This window comes from Danio rerio, chromosome 18, assembly GCF_049306965.1.
Source record: "Danio rerio strain Tuebingen ecotype United States chromosome 18, GRCz12tu, whole genome shotgun sequence".
NCBI lineage: Eukaryota > Metazoa > Chordata > Actinopteri > Cypriniformes > Danionidae > Danio > Danio rerio.
In genome coordinates, this window is record NC_133193.1 from 6,310,821 (window position 1) to 6,325,000 (window position 14,180).

General features: G+C 36.6%; 1 long non-coding RNA gene across 1 annotated transcript; it reads right to left on the reverse strand.

The window, feature by feature from the left end:
* Positions 1–1,434: 1,434 nt before the first annotated feature.
* Positions 1,435–5,412, reverse strand: LOC141378802 (uncharacterized). The gene is made up of 3 exons (XR_012394258.1): positions 4,266–5,412; positions 2,814–2,921; positions 1,435–2,699 (listed from the first exon to the last, which is right to left on the reverse strand). It is a non-coding gene; the product is annotated as an uncharacterized lncRNA (long non-coding RNA).
* Between the last annotated feature and the right edge of the window lie 8,768 nt (positions 5,413–14,180).

Consider the following 14,180-nt stretch of genomic DNA (forward strand, 5'->3'; position numbering starts at 1 on the left):
TCTAGACCCCTCCATGATTTCTAAGTATCTAAGATCAAATACTTATTGACCTCACTGTATATATTATAGGTAAATTAGATATGCACCTTGGCTATCATATATATATATATATATATATATATATATATATATATATATATATATATATATATATATATATATATATATATATATATTGAAGTCAGAATTATTAGCCCTTATTGTTTTTTTTTTCTTTTTTAAATATTCCCAAATTATGTTTATTAGAGAAAGGTATGTCTGATGATATCTTTCTTCTGGAGAAAGCCTTATTTGTTTTATTTCAGTAAAGCTTTACTGTTTAAGGACAAAATTATTAGCCCCTTTAAGCAAAAATTGTTATCGATAGCTTACAGAAAAAAACATCATTATACAATAAATACACTTTCAGAAATAAAGGAAGAAGAGCTGTCACTTTTCTAAAAATACATATTTGTACCCGAAGAGTCCACAGTGGTACCTCAAAGGTGAATTAGTGGTCAAATGTACCTAAAAAGTACCTTTGAGGTACAATTATGGACCCTTCAGGTACAAATATGTACCTTTTGAAAGGGTACTGGCCCGGTATATATATGTGTGTGTGTGTGTGTGTACGTGTGTTTGTGACATATCAGGACACAAATCTTTATAATGGCATGGGTATGACACAGGTATTACAAAAAGGAGGTGAAATATGAGGGCATTGGTGATGTCCTCATTTCTCAAAATGCTTATAAATCCTACAGAATGAGTTTAATCAGAGAGTAAAGTTGCACACAGTCTCCTGTGATGGTTGGGTTTAGGGGTTAGGGCAATATAATATACGGTTTGGACAGTATAAAATGAATGGAAACCTATGTAATGTCCCCACTTATCACAAAAACAAATGTGTGTGTGTGTGTGCATGCGAACTTTGTAAGAACATTGTGTGTGACTTGTGTGTTGTAACTCTACATCAAATACTTATTGGTAAAGTTCTTACTGTGGTATTTCTCACAAATGTTATGTGAAATCTTCTTTCTTTAAGTCTGTCTGTTGTCTGATGCATCTGAGGGAGGAGATTAAGGCACGCAGAAAGGCATGTAGAAACGGTGGGCGGGGAGGACTTGCCTTAAAGGCGAAGTACAACAAAACTGCTACCTAATGCAAAAAGGTATAAGATAGAATCTTATAAAAGGTATAATAAAGATCTGTGTTTTGAGCTGAAACTTTACAGACACATTCTGGAGACACAAAAGACTTATATTAAATCTGAAAAAAGGGGTAACCTAGGTGCCCTTTAAGCTGCCATCACCAAAAAAAGGCTTTAATATGAAGCGTTAATTACATTTCAATAGTTCAGTAATTTGTCCTTCTGTCATTTTATTCTTATTGCACATAATTCATTTTTTTTTGACTTTTTAAATTTGTTTTATTTTGTATGTTTGTATTGTTTGGATCTTTGCCAAAACATGGTTCAATTGCATGTCAACAGCTCCTTTAGAAATACTATTCCGAGGGAAAAAACATGACGTGTTCAATACTTATTTCCCCCACTGTATTTGTCTGGTTCTCAAAAATGAAGCCCTGGGCACACATTTACAATGATTCTGGTTTTTGTAAGGTGTGTGTGTGTGTGTATAGAGCGGCTCTCATTGATCAGACATGTGTTGGGCTTCTCAAACCTCAGCAGGAGAATCTGCATGTTTCTCAGAAGAAAGAGAAAAGCTTCTCCCTGAGCCATTGTGCGGCTCATTATTTAAAATAACGTGGAGAGAAGTCTCATTCAGGCTGGTAATTATCCTGCGTGGATGAGTGAGAGCGGATTAGAGAAGACTGTGATCCGGCTGAAGCTGTCGTTTCTCCTCTGTTTATGCATAAGCGTCGCCACACCGGCTTTACTGTTGCAATCGGACAATGTTTTTCCCCCTAAATGAATTACATGGCCTATTTGAGGAGCTGAATCAAATCAAAGATTGGTTGGGATGCACACCTTTCTGCATTCTGAAAAACTGCTATCTCTCCATCTAATGATTTATTCTACGCCGAACAACAAAATATGTTTTTACCACAGTCAAATAAACAAAGAGACTAAAACAGAATTAAATTACAGACAGAAAAAAATTAAGGTAAATCTATCTATCTATCTATCTATCTATCTATCTATCTATCTATCTATCTATCTATCTATCTATCTATCTATCTATCTATCTATCTATCTATCTATCTATCTATCTATCTATCTATCTATCTATCTATCTATCTATCTATCAAATATGTCTGCTGCTGCTTTCAGCGGTATGGCAATCTCAGATTGGTTTCTTAAACATGACAATGAGTTCACTGTACTCTAATGGCCTCCACAGTCACCAGATCTCAATTCAATAAAACACCTTTGGTGTGTGGAGGAACAGGATATTGGCATCATGGATGTGCAGCCGACAAATCTGCAGCAACTGTGTGATGCTATCATGTCAATATGGACCGAAATCTCTGAGGAATATTTCCAGTACCTTGTTCAATCTATGCCACGAAGTATTAAGGCAGTTCTGAAGGCAAAAGGGGGTCCAACTCGGTACTACTAATGTGTACCTAATAAAGTGGCCCATGAGTGTATACATCTATGAACTTATCCTGACATACATCTATCAATCCACATCTTCGGCAAGGTCATTTTGATGGTAAGTCAAATATAGTTTCCTTTTCAGCAGAGCTGTTCTGTTCTAAAAGGGAAACAGTTGAAGTTTCATTAGTTTAATCCCTCTGAATCTCCAACATGGATTTATTAATGTGACAGAAGCGGCTGTAGATTTGCAGTGATGCTGTGAATCCCTCACCCTCGGTCAGGAGATCTGTGAGTCCTGACGTCCCGCTGACTTCTGTGTTTCCCTCAGCTCTGATCCTCTGGCTTCACACGTAATACATCACAATAAACACACGCGTTCCTGGAGGATAGAAAAAGACAAACAGGAACTCTCAATAGTCTTTCAAAGGCAGAAATGAGACCGAATGAAGGGAAAACAGTACTGAAAGTGTTTCTTGCAGACTTTCCACACATTGGATGAATAAATGTGCAACGATTACAGTAAAACACTAGTAAACACAAATGTATGATTATTTAATTATTATTAAAATAAAAGTGTAAATAGTTTTATTAATAATAATAATAATAATAATAATTATTATTATTATTAGTATTAATATTAGTTTATTTTTCAATTTAGTTAAATATGACTTTTTTCCACTTTTTAGTTGTAGCAGTAATAATAATTATATAAAAAAACTATTATTATTTTGTTATTATTATTATTATCATCATCTGAATATGAAAATGTATAATAAAAAAAGTTATAGTCTTTTTTCTATTCAACGCTAATAACAATAATAACAAAATAATAATTATAAAAATAATAAAAAACAAATATTATTAATAATAATAATAATAAACTATTATTATAAAAATATTAAATATAATAATAATAATAATAATACTACTAATAAACTAATATTATGAATACATGTTTATTACTATTATTATTTCGTTATTATTAATAATAACATTATTATCACTATGTTTTGTTTTTACATATAATAATAATAAATATAATATTTATTATTATTATTCTAATAATAAACTACTATTATGATTAAATTATTATTATTATCATTATTATTTTAAAATATTCAATACAAAATAATATAAGTAATAATAAAAAATAGTAATAATAATATAGGCTATTAATAAATAATAATAGAGACTATTATGAATAAATGTTTATCATCATTAGTATTATTATTAGCATTATTTTTAATATTAGGTTATTATTTTTAAATACTAAATATAATTCAATACTAATTAATAGTCTAATATGACTTTCTATTTTTCCAGTATTTAGTAGTTGTATCAGTATTATTCATATTAGTATACTATTGTTATTGTTATTGTTGTTATTATTATTATTTTTTATCATCATCTGAATATGACAGTTTTTAATAAATATTTTTTCTATTCAACAGTAATAACATAATAACATAATAATAATAATAATAATAATAATAATAATAATAATAATAATAATAATAATAATAATTACAAAAAAATAATAACATAAAAAATATTAACATAAATCTTAATATTAATAATGACAAAACATTTAAAATATCATCAGAAAAATCAGCATAAACCCAATGGACACTATAAGATCAACTGTCCTTCAGAATCATGCTGCCCTCAAGAAAGAAACCAAGTTGAACATCATTAAATGTAATATGTTTGCTTTACCACTTACCTTAGTAGCGTGAAGAAATAAAGTGCACTATGTTTCATGCCTCCTGCAAGCTTATGTTCAACAGGCGCTTTGTGAAAGTTTTTCATTGCCAGACGCAATCCTCGTCTAGCTAATTAGTCAGGTTCTTGCAGCTTCTGTTTCATTGGGGATGTAATTGTATGTGCATGTACATTTTTACAGTGTGCGAGACTTTCTAATCCGCCTGTAAGGCCGCATGACCTCATCCCATGGTGAGCAGATTCGAAGAATTCTGGGTAAAAAACCAAAGCGGCCTCCGAGATTACAAAGAGCACACGGCGAGAGAGGCAAAAGGGAGGTAACAGAAATCAGCCGAACGCTAGTTAACAAGCTTGTTCTCCATTAGGAAATTAGAGCGAATTTATTTTCTTCTCCTGGGCTCCCACAGGGGGATCACGGCCCTCGCCGCACGCGCACGCTTCTCTCTTCTTCATTGTGTTCAAACGCTCTCCATTTTCCATTCGCCTTCCTCTGTCATTTCCACTCTCTCCAAGGCACTATATTAATGAATTGGAAGATTGTTATTTTTGATACTCACATCCACCTGGAGACAACGGAGGGGGAAAAGAGCAAGAGAGATTGTGAAAGAAAGCGGCTTCATTTGCATCTGCAGATTTTGAGGCTCGTTCAGTGGGAGTTGAAATCCAACTTTTGACTGACATGATTCCTCAGGCAAAAACCAGGGATAAAAAAAGGACCCCCGTTCCCTGCGCTTAGAAACACATTCACACACTTGTCATGTGTATTTACATCTACAGGCGTTGATTTGGAAGTGGGAGGGGGGGGGTTGTCTTTTAAATACATGCTGAAAAGAATTCAGATAATGAAGCTACAGGCTTCCTAACTTTACACTGTAAACAAAAAAAAAAAAAAAAACAATATAATTGTGTTAAAGCTTAAACAAACTTTACAATACAAAAACAACATTAGGCACGCATATTAATACAGCTGTTCTGTGTCAGTTAAATCAGTTGACTGCTGAAATTAAATTTTTTTTAACCCAACTGATTGAGTTATACGCTTATTTCACACGGCCGCCATTTTAAAGAACCAAAGCGAGGCTGCGGATGGAAGACACAAGGAAGGATAGGACCTGCACTGTAAACATTGCAGCAATATGCTGTGTACTACAAACCTCCAGCTGTTGCCGAGATTTTAAAATGCAGAAATGATGTAACTATCACTTTAATATTATACAGTAAGTTTATTTTAAACAATTAAAAGCAAATTAGGCATCAAACAACATCACAATCTCTGTAAGAGTTATATGTTCAAGTGTCCTCCAAGGCTTCAGTTCATGGCACCGGTTAAACGCCATGGGGATGCTTTCCTGCTTCAGCCCATGTAACCCGGTGAGCGATAAAACGCTGCTCGTGTTTTCTGTAATATTGTTGTCCCGGTACTGAAGTTTTAAAACCGGCTAACATTGAAGCGCGGATGACTCGACTGATCTTCACGGCTGATCGTGCTCCAGTCACCGTGCATCTGTGTTTGCGCTCCGTTTACACGAAGACTGGAGCGCGAAGCAGCCGTGAAGATGTCGAATTGTCAAGCAGGTCGCTCGGTTCGTCTGTGTTTGTGCTCAGTAAACAGCAGTGGGTGAACTGATGACCTTTTCAGCCAATCACAAGCATTTCTGTTGAACACGTGAACACAATGGCAATTCAGTGCTGTTTTAAGAAAGCCATCAACAGTGCCTTAAATGTTAGCGCAAAATTGCCATTCAACTGTTCATTAACTGGAGTTTGAAAAATGTTATCTAAAATGTGTTTTTGGGAAAGAAAACATTAGCTAACTAGTGCCATTTCCCTTAACTTAGCTCAGTGGCGTAGCACAAAATGCGGACGCCCCCCTGCAGGGATCACTGACGGGGCCAAACAGGGGGGGGGGGGGGTCTTCTCCGGTGTGGGCGTCGAGGAAAGTTGACTTTATGGTATGAGCTATGACGCGGTTCGGCGGTAAGCAACCAGAATGAAGTAGTTCACCGCTTGAGAACACAGACCTGTGAACTTTGGTTCCGGCCACAGTTGTTCCCAAGAGTTTGATTATTGCGGTTGCCAGATTTTCAATGATTGCGGGCCCGTCCGCTACGCCACTGACTTAGCTGAAAATGAGCTCTGATATCCCTTTTTATTTTCACCATTCATTCAAAACGGACCTTCGGGTCACTCGGAAGGTGGTGAAATGACACATTTGTGTCACTTTCTCTTCGCTGATAAGATATACAGCCAAGTACACAACGGCTGCATCCGAAAAAACCTACTACTCAGTAGGTGCTGCATTTGATCTTAAACGTACTACTCAGACGTTAGAAAAGTACGTTCTATACAGTATGAATGTGAAAAGTATGAATGGAATTCGGACATACTACATCCGCCATTTTGTCATGGTCAAGTGATCTACCTGTGTCAGTTGCGTCGATCACTTCCATTCATGAATTCTCTCGCAGGGCATTATGGGATAGCGCAGCGTGCATGGGATGCGCACTCCAGAAACTTGTCGGAAGTAGTAAGTCATCCGGGTACTTCTCGTATACTGTTTTTCAAAATCTATGAATTCGGACATACTACTCAGCTCGCATACTGATTTTAGCGTAATATATAGTATGGAAGTATGCAACTCCTAACGATACTTCTGGGTTTCTTCCCACCGCAGCCTCGACTTCGCTTTTAAAAATGGCGGCCGCGTGAAATCCAACCCGGGCTCATTGTGGAAACGTAGCCCCGCGGACGTTTCTGCGGACCGTGATTTACATCCCGGGAGGTATGTATTCGAGCGGTTTTTGTTTTCGCAGATTTGTGAGAGGCTGCTGTGCGCGTTTTTTCGCGTCTCGGGCGCCTCTCGGGAGCGTGCGCCGTTCGTACCTGCGCCGTTCTCGCGCGAAAAGCCGCCGGATCGGCCGACTTGGCCGCCCTCCTCCTCTTCCTCCTCCTCCTCCTTCCCTAAACCCGAGCGACAGTTCGCAAAAGTCGTCCAGAAAAAAAAAAAAAAAAGCAAAAGCCCTCGTCTTCGATTTCGACCGCGTTTTCGGATCCCGCCGCGTTCTTGCCCTTATTTTTCGGATTCCGTTTTTTGTGTTACCTGATTTCCGGAACCGCTGTTCCCCGGACTCGATCCCGGTTGTCATCCCTGCGGCCGGCTCCTCTTCCTCCTCCTCCGGGGCCTCCGCTCTGCTGACGCAACGCTGTGAGCTAAGCGGACAAACTGGTTGCATCGGGAAAGCCCTCCACTCGGAGGCGAGCCTTCAGCCGGCGAGCGCGAAGAGGAGGGGCCGAGCGGCGCCACACCGCCCCGCGGCGTTCGCTCGAAAAAAACTAAATGCGGCCTTATGTACCTCCGGCCACGTAAATCGCGGTCTCCAGAAACGTCCGCGGGGCTACGTTTCCAGAATGAGCTTGGGTTGGTGAAATCAGTCTATTAAATAAATAATCCAATAATGGTTAAAAATAACCCAACTGCACCATATACTTAACCAAACTGGTTGAGTTATTAATAAATAAGCCAATAAAGGTTCAAAACAATCCAACAAAGCACCAAATATTTTTTTACTCAACTATTGGGTAAAATAAATAACTCAACATTTTTTAGAATGCCCATAGATTTAAGAAATTTGTGATTTGTGTTGCGGGTTTAGTAGCAGTAACTCTTCCCATACCTGTAGCTTAGGCCTGTAATACATTCTTAACTTATTTATTATGCTAATGTTAGATGTCAATTTAATATACAGTAGTTTTGACATCAAGATAGTCAATTGACATCGAATCAATGTGTATTTTCGACATTGTTTTGACATCAGGGTGCTCGCTGATGCATTGTTTTGGGGAAACAAACCCACAACATTGGAGAAAATACTTCCTGTGGCACATCTTGAATGAGCTATAATTCATTTTGAACAAACGCGTCGGCCAAATGACTGGACATAAGCTGTTGGTCTGACCAATGCTCACAGTTTCAGAGTTTCAGCAGAACGACTCAATAGCCGGTGTGTGGGCAGAGCTCACTGTGAGCCTGATATTTGCCATCTGTCTCATCAGCAGCATGTTCAACTGAGTGCCATAATGAGGCTTAATTACACCTAGAGCTGTACGGCAATAGAGGTCAAAATCAATGTCTTTACTGATGCCTTAAGCAAACGACTGCTTTCCATCAGCCAGGGTTTAACTCACCCCTGGGAAACTTTAAGACAAAACGATCTCATCAAGACTGAGAAAACCAGCAAAATGAAACAACTTTTCAGAGCGAAAGTAGATATTGTGTCTGACCTCGCTGGATTGCATTTGCTTGCTCGCGAAGCCTTTGGTCTGACGCCAGATGAGGAGTCACCATACATTACTCGACCCATTATCAACAAATCCAAATACAGCATTTTACAGTACGGAATCACTGCTGAATCTCGCAAAATCCATTTTTATGGTGTTCTGCTGCGAGACATTCAGCAAGTGTCGTTTTTATTGATGCGTGTTTACACGTCCAATAACAATCCACACGAGCATTTTCTCTCTCTTCGGTTTCTCATTTCTTTTATTACTGGTGAAACGGTCACAGCATTCTCATTTACCGCTAGTAATGAGTTTTAAATTAGATTCTCAAACTGAATGAATAAAAGGAAACCAAACAGATACATGAGCTCATCACACTGTGTCTGAAAGTATGGCAAAACAACACCCAGGTATTTCTGGGGGGAAAACATCCATTGTTTATATTGAAAAGACATTATGTGGCTTGTGTTTTGAGTATTCATTTAACAAGAATATCACACAACTGGAAAATGATGTACTATTACACACACAGACTTAAATACAAACACTTAATTACCAATAAACCCAGAAAAAAAGATGCATAACAAACTTATAAATATGTATTTAAAAAATATGTTTTTTTCAAAGTTACTAATTTTAATTGGGTCAACATAAAACATTTAAGTTGTCCCCCTAAAAAACTCAAAAATTGTGTTGATTCATCTCATTTTAAATATATCAGTTGAACATTCATTCATTTTCTTTTGGCTTAGTCCTATCCAGAGGTGGGTAGAGTATCTAAAATCTATACTCAAGTAAAAGTACAAGTACTTGCATAAATCTTTACTCAGGTAAAAGTAACAATCTTAAAAGTTTCTCTAGTAAGAGTTAAAAAGTTCCTGATGAAAAAATTACTCAAGTAAATAGTTACATACGCACACATACAGTTGAAGTCAAAATGATTTGTCTTGCCTGTGAATTTAGTTTTCTTTTTAAATATTTCCTGAATGATTTTTAACAGAGCAAGAACATTTTCAGTTTTTCCTATAATATGTTTTTCTTCTGGTGTAAATCGTACTTGTTTTATATCGACTAAAATAAAAGCAGTTTTTAAAACCATTTTAAGGTGCCTAATTACCCTAACTTGCTGAATTAACCTAGTTAAGCCTTTAAATGTCACTTTAAGCTGAATATTCGTATTTTGTAAAATATCTAGTCATGTACTGTGATCATAGCAAAGATTAAAAAAAATTCGTTATTAGATATTAGTTATTAAAACTACATCAATGTGTTGATAAAATCTTTTTTTTCTGTTAAACAGAAATTGCAGAAAATTTACAGGGGGGCTAATAATTCTTACGTTATATATATATATATATATATATATATATATATATATATATATATATATATATATATATATATATATATATATATATATATATATACAGTTGAAGTAAGAATTATTAAAAAAAAAAAATTTCTTTTTTAAATATTTCCCAAATTATGTTTTGCTATGTATAACAGAGCAAGTAGATTTTTTGGAGAAAGTCTTATTTGTTTAATTTCGGCTAGAATAAAAGCAGTTTTACATTTTTTAAAAGCCATTTTAAGGACAAAATTATTAGCCTGTTTAAGCTATATATATATATATATATATATATATATATATATATATATATATATATATATATATATATATATATATATATATATATATATATTTTTTTTTTTTTTTTTTTTTTTTTACAGTCTACAGAACCAACCATCATTATGCAATAACTTGCCTAATTACCCTAACCTGCCTAGTTAACGTTATTAACCAAGATAGGCCTTTAAATGTCACTTTAAGCTGTATAGAAGTGTCTTGTATCCAGTAAAATATTATTTACAGTCATCATGGCAAAGATAAAATAAATCAGGTATTAGAGATGAGTTATTAAATCTATTATGTTTAGAAATGTGTTGAAAAAAATCTGCTGTCTGTTGAACAGAAATCGGGGGGAAAAAAGTAAACAAGGGGCCAAATAATTCAGGGGCACACACACTATTTTTATGTAAAAAAAAAAATAATAAAAGCTCTCCTAAAAAGCTTACATTTGTAATAAAGCAAAATCCTCTGAATTTTGTGATATCTCCGAGTGTTTTTTGAATTTGGTGAAAAATGAAGACATTGAAAAAGTTTTTAAAGTCGAAAGTTGGGGAATGTGAATTGCTGTTTGCATAGACAGTTTATTATTATTTTTATTATTATTTAATTTATATTTTTTGCCCTGAACTTCATAAAAACAAAAATGTATTAGTGTGAACATTGCCTTGTTTAAGCTAAAGTAAAAGCAAATAACAACTTGAAAGATCACAAAAGTAAAGTAGTAAACATTTATCCTTAGCCTCAGATCAAATTTGCATCACATCTGAGTATGCAATGCATGAAGTTTGAAAACTACCAATAAAGGTTTAATGTTTTACCACAGCTTTGATTCTGCAGAATACTGTGCTGAAGACAATCTCAAGGCAGCAAACAACTCAGCATGACATTTACCACTCCAATACTTCCAATATACATCACAAACCACTGTAATAAAAGCACACAAACACATTACAACAATTGCCATGGTTAGTCAATTGCAACATCCTGGTATTACTTGATACACACAACAAAATACAGTGATGTGAAAGTGAATCTGTGCTTAAGAGTGTGCTGTATTGTGAGTTAACATTCTACAGTTGTGTATATGATAACTGCTGTAAGCGAAGTCATAATGGATTGTTCAGCTCTTCTGGCTTTTGGCAGTGTGGAGGTGGGGAGGTCGAGGAGTTGCCTTTATCTAACAGTCATTTGCACAATTTGCAGGGCAAGATGAGTATTGATTGAAGCCCTTAAATGAGAGAGAGCATCAACAGAAAACATCAAGCGGATCAAATGCTGAAACCTGACCCCGAGCCCAGAGATAATGACAGTAATGACTCATGAAGCACATTTACTTCCTCCTTCCCTTTTTCCCTCCTCCTGTACCACAGTAGATCCATCCATATTTCCATCTACCCATGTGCCCATCTATTATTTATACATTTACCATAATTCATTTCCCCATATACTTGTCCATCTGTTCATGCACCTACCAATCTATCAACGATTTTAACCCTCAATTTAACCATTCATACATTTATACTATCTATCCATTCACTCACCAATCTATCCATCCATCTATCTCTAACCCTCCATCCATCTGCCCATCCATCCATGCGTCTATCTGCCTATTCATACATCAGCCCATCCATCCATAAATCAACCTATTTACATATGTCCATCTGTCCAACAATCCATCCACCCATCTTTCTATCCACTTATTTATCTCTCCATCCGCTCACTGAACCATCCTTCCATGCATCCATCTGCCCATCCATCAATCTGCCCATCTCACTGACCCATTCATCCCTCCACCCACTGACATTCATCTGCCCATCTATTCATACTGTATATATCTATCTCCACCCATGCATGCTTCTTTCCTTGCACAAAAGTAGAGATTGATGGATGTATGGACATATCTATCCATTCACTCACCTATCTATCCATCCATCCATCTCTAACCCTCCATCAATCCATCTGCTCATCCATCCATGCATCTATCTGCGTATTCATACATCTGCCCGCCCATCCATCCATCCATCCATAAATCCATCCATCCATCCACTTATACATACATATGCTCATCTGGCCAACAATCCATCCATCCATCTTACTATCCACTTATCTATCTCTCAATATAACCATCCATCCATCCATCCATCATCCATCCATCCATCCATGCATTCATCCATAAATCCATTCATCCATCCATCCATCCATCCATCCATCCATCTGCCCATCCATCCATGCATCTATCTGCCTATTCATACATCTCTGCCCATATGTCCATCAACTTATACATACTAGAGATGCGCGGTTGGCGGTTATAGCCGCGGACTCCGCGGATAAACCGCGGATCGGGCGGATGACGTTACGAAAAAATTATATTTTAATTAAATTCGGGCGGGTGGCGGGCGGTTGTACTGTTTTATATTCATAGCTGGCGCACCAACGAAAAAGCCTACGACTGACTTCACAGAATGGGAGGTGGAATCGGATACATTAATTCTGGATGAAGTGTACAGAAGTATTCCTCTACAAACTTCCGTATAGACGGATCAGCAGAGGAAAACCTACTTTCCTTTTGGGAGAAATAAGGACAGGCATTCCCACGATTACAGAACCTTTCCAAGAGAATTCTATGCATTTCAGCAACAAGTGCTGCGAGCGAGCGCTCCTTCAGTGCAGCAGGGCGCAGTGGCTATGCAGGCGCTCCCGTCTGAATCCTGACACTGTAGATGCTATTTTATTCCTGCATTGTGCCAAGAAAAAATCAAACTAGACCTAAGGTCAGGCATATTAAACCAATTAGCCTATGTTATTTAGGCTACAAATATGTTCAATATAAACTTTTGAGTTCGGTCAGCTGATAACTTTACGTTCATATTGGTTTAGCCTATTCTATTCTAGACATGTTGGCCTCGCTTTTACGTTCCGAGGCTAAGGTTATTTTGCCAGAATTTCTTTGTCGCAAATTTAATGGCGTAGTATTTCGTTATGCTTCAAGTTTGAGGGGAATGGGGATGATCCTAAGTCCATGGGTTATTGGGGCACTTGTCATACATGCACTTTAGCTTGGTCAGGTTCGCTCAAAGAGGGATGGCATATCTATTTTTCTAATTTAATTTCTAATTGTGGGGGTGACTGAGCCTACAAGGCTTAGGCACGATATGATGTTTTTATTAAAAAATTTTCAACTGTTTGCCAAAGCATGCGACTATAGCCTATGCCTACATTAAGATATTTATGTTAATATTTTTTTACTGCCTGTTGTTTCTTTTGGCATATAAAATAGGTATTGTCTGATAGAGATATCAATAAAGGATCATCTGTGTCGCAGAACTGTGTTGTTTCCGATTTCTACAAGCTCAATAACATCCACAGCAAAAAATAAAAAATAGTTGAAAAACTGTGCCCATTAATTAGATGTGCAAGGCAAGCAGGTACGTTTTTGGGGTTGCTATGGACAACTACAAATGTAAACATTATTAGGCTATAATGTAAATGACTTATTCTATCTATTTACTAAAAAATTAAGTGAAATAGGCATTTAGTAGTAGGCTAAATAGCAGCATGTTGAAATGATGTGTCAATGCGTTTTCTATTAGGCTACAATAAAAAAGTTGTACAGTACAGTGCGTTTAATTTAGGCTATTTATTTATTTTTGTCCCTGTGCGCCGATTGGAGACGGAGTTCACTGCTGATATTCTGAGAGCTCGGGTGCTTTTCATTTCTTATTTGTGCATCCTCGTTTCCTTTCCTTGCTTTCTTTCCTCGTGTTTCCACCCCACCGGGATAACGTTACGAGGGAAAGACGCAAGGAAAAGACTGAAGGACCGAGGAATCGAATCAAGTGAAAAGACACGTCCTCGTATCTTTAGCGTCACTTCAAAGCGTCGTCAATTAATGACTTGCACGTTTGGATTAACTGCATGTCTACATTAAAGTCATTCTCTATTCTATAATGATCAATAAAGAAACATTCATTTAATAAAAAAAAGGAATAAGCCATTCAAATAAAGAGC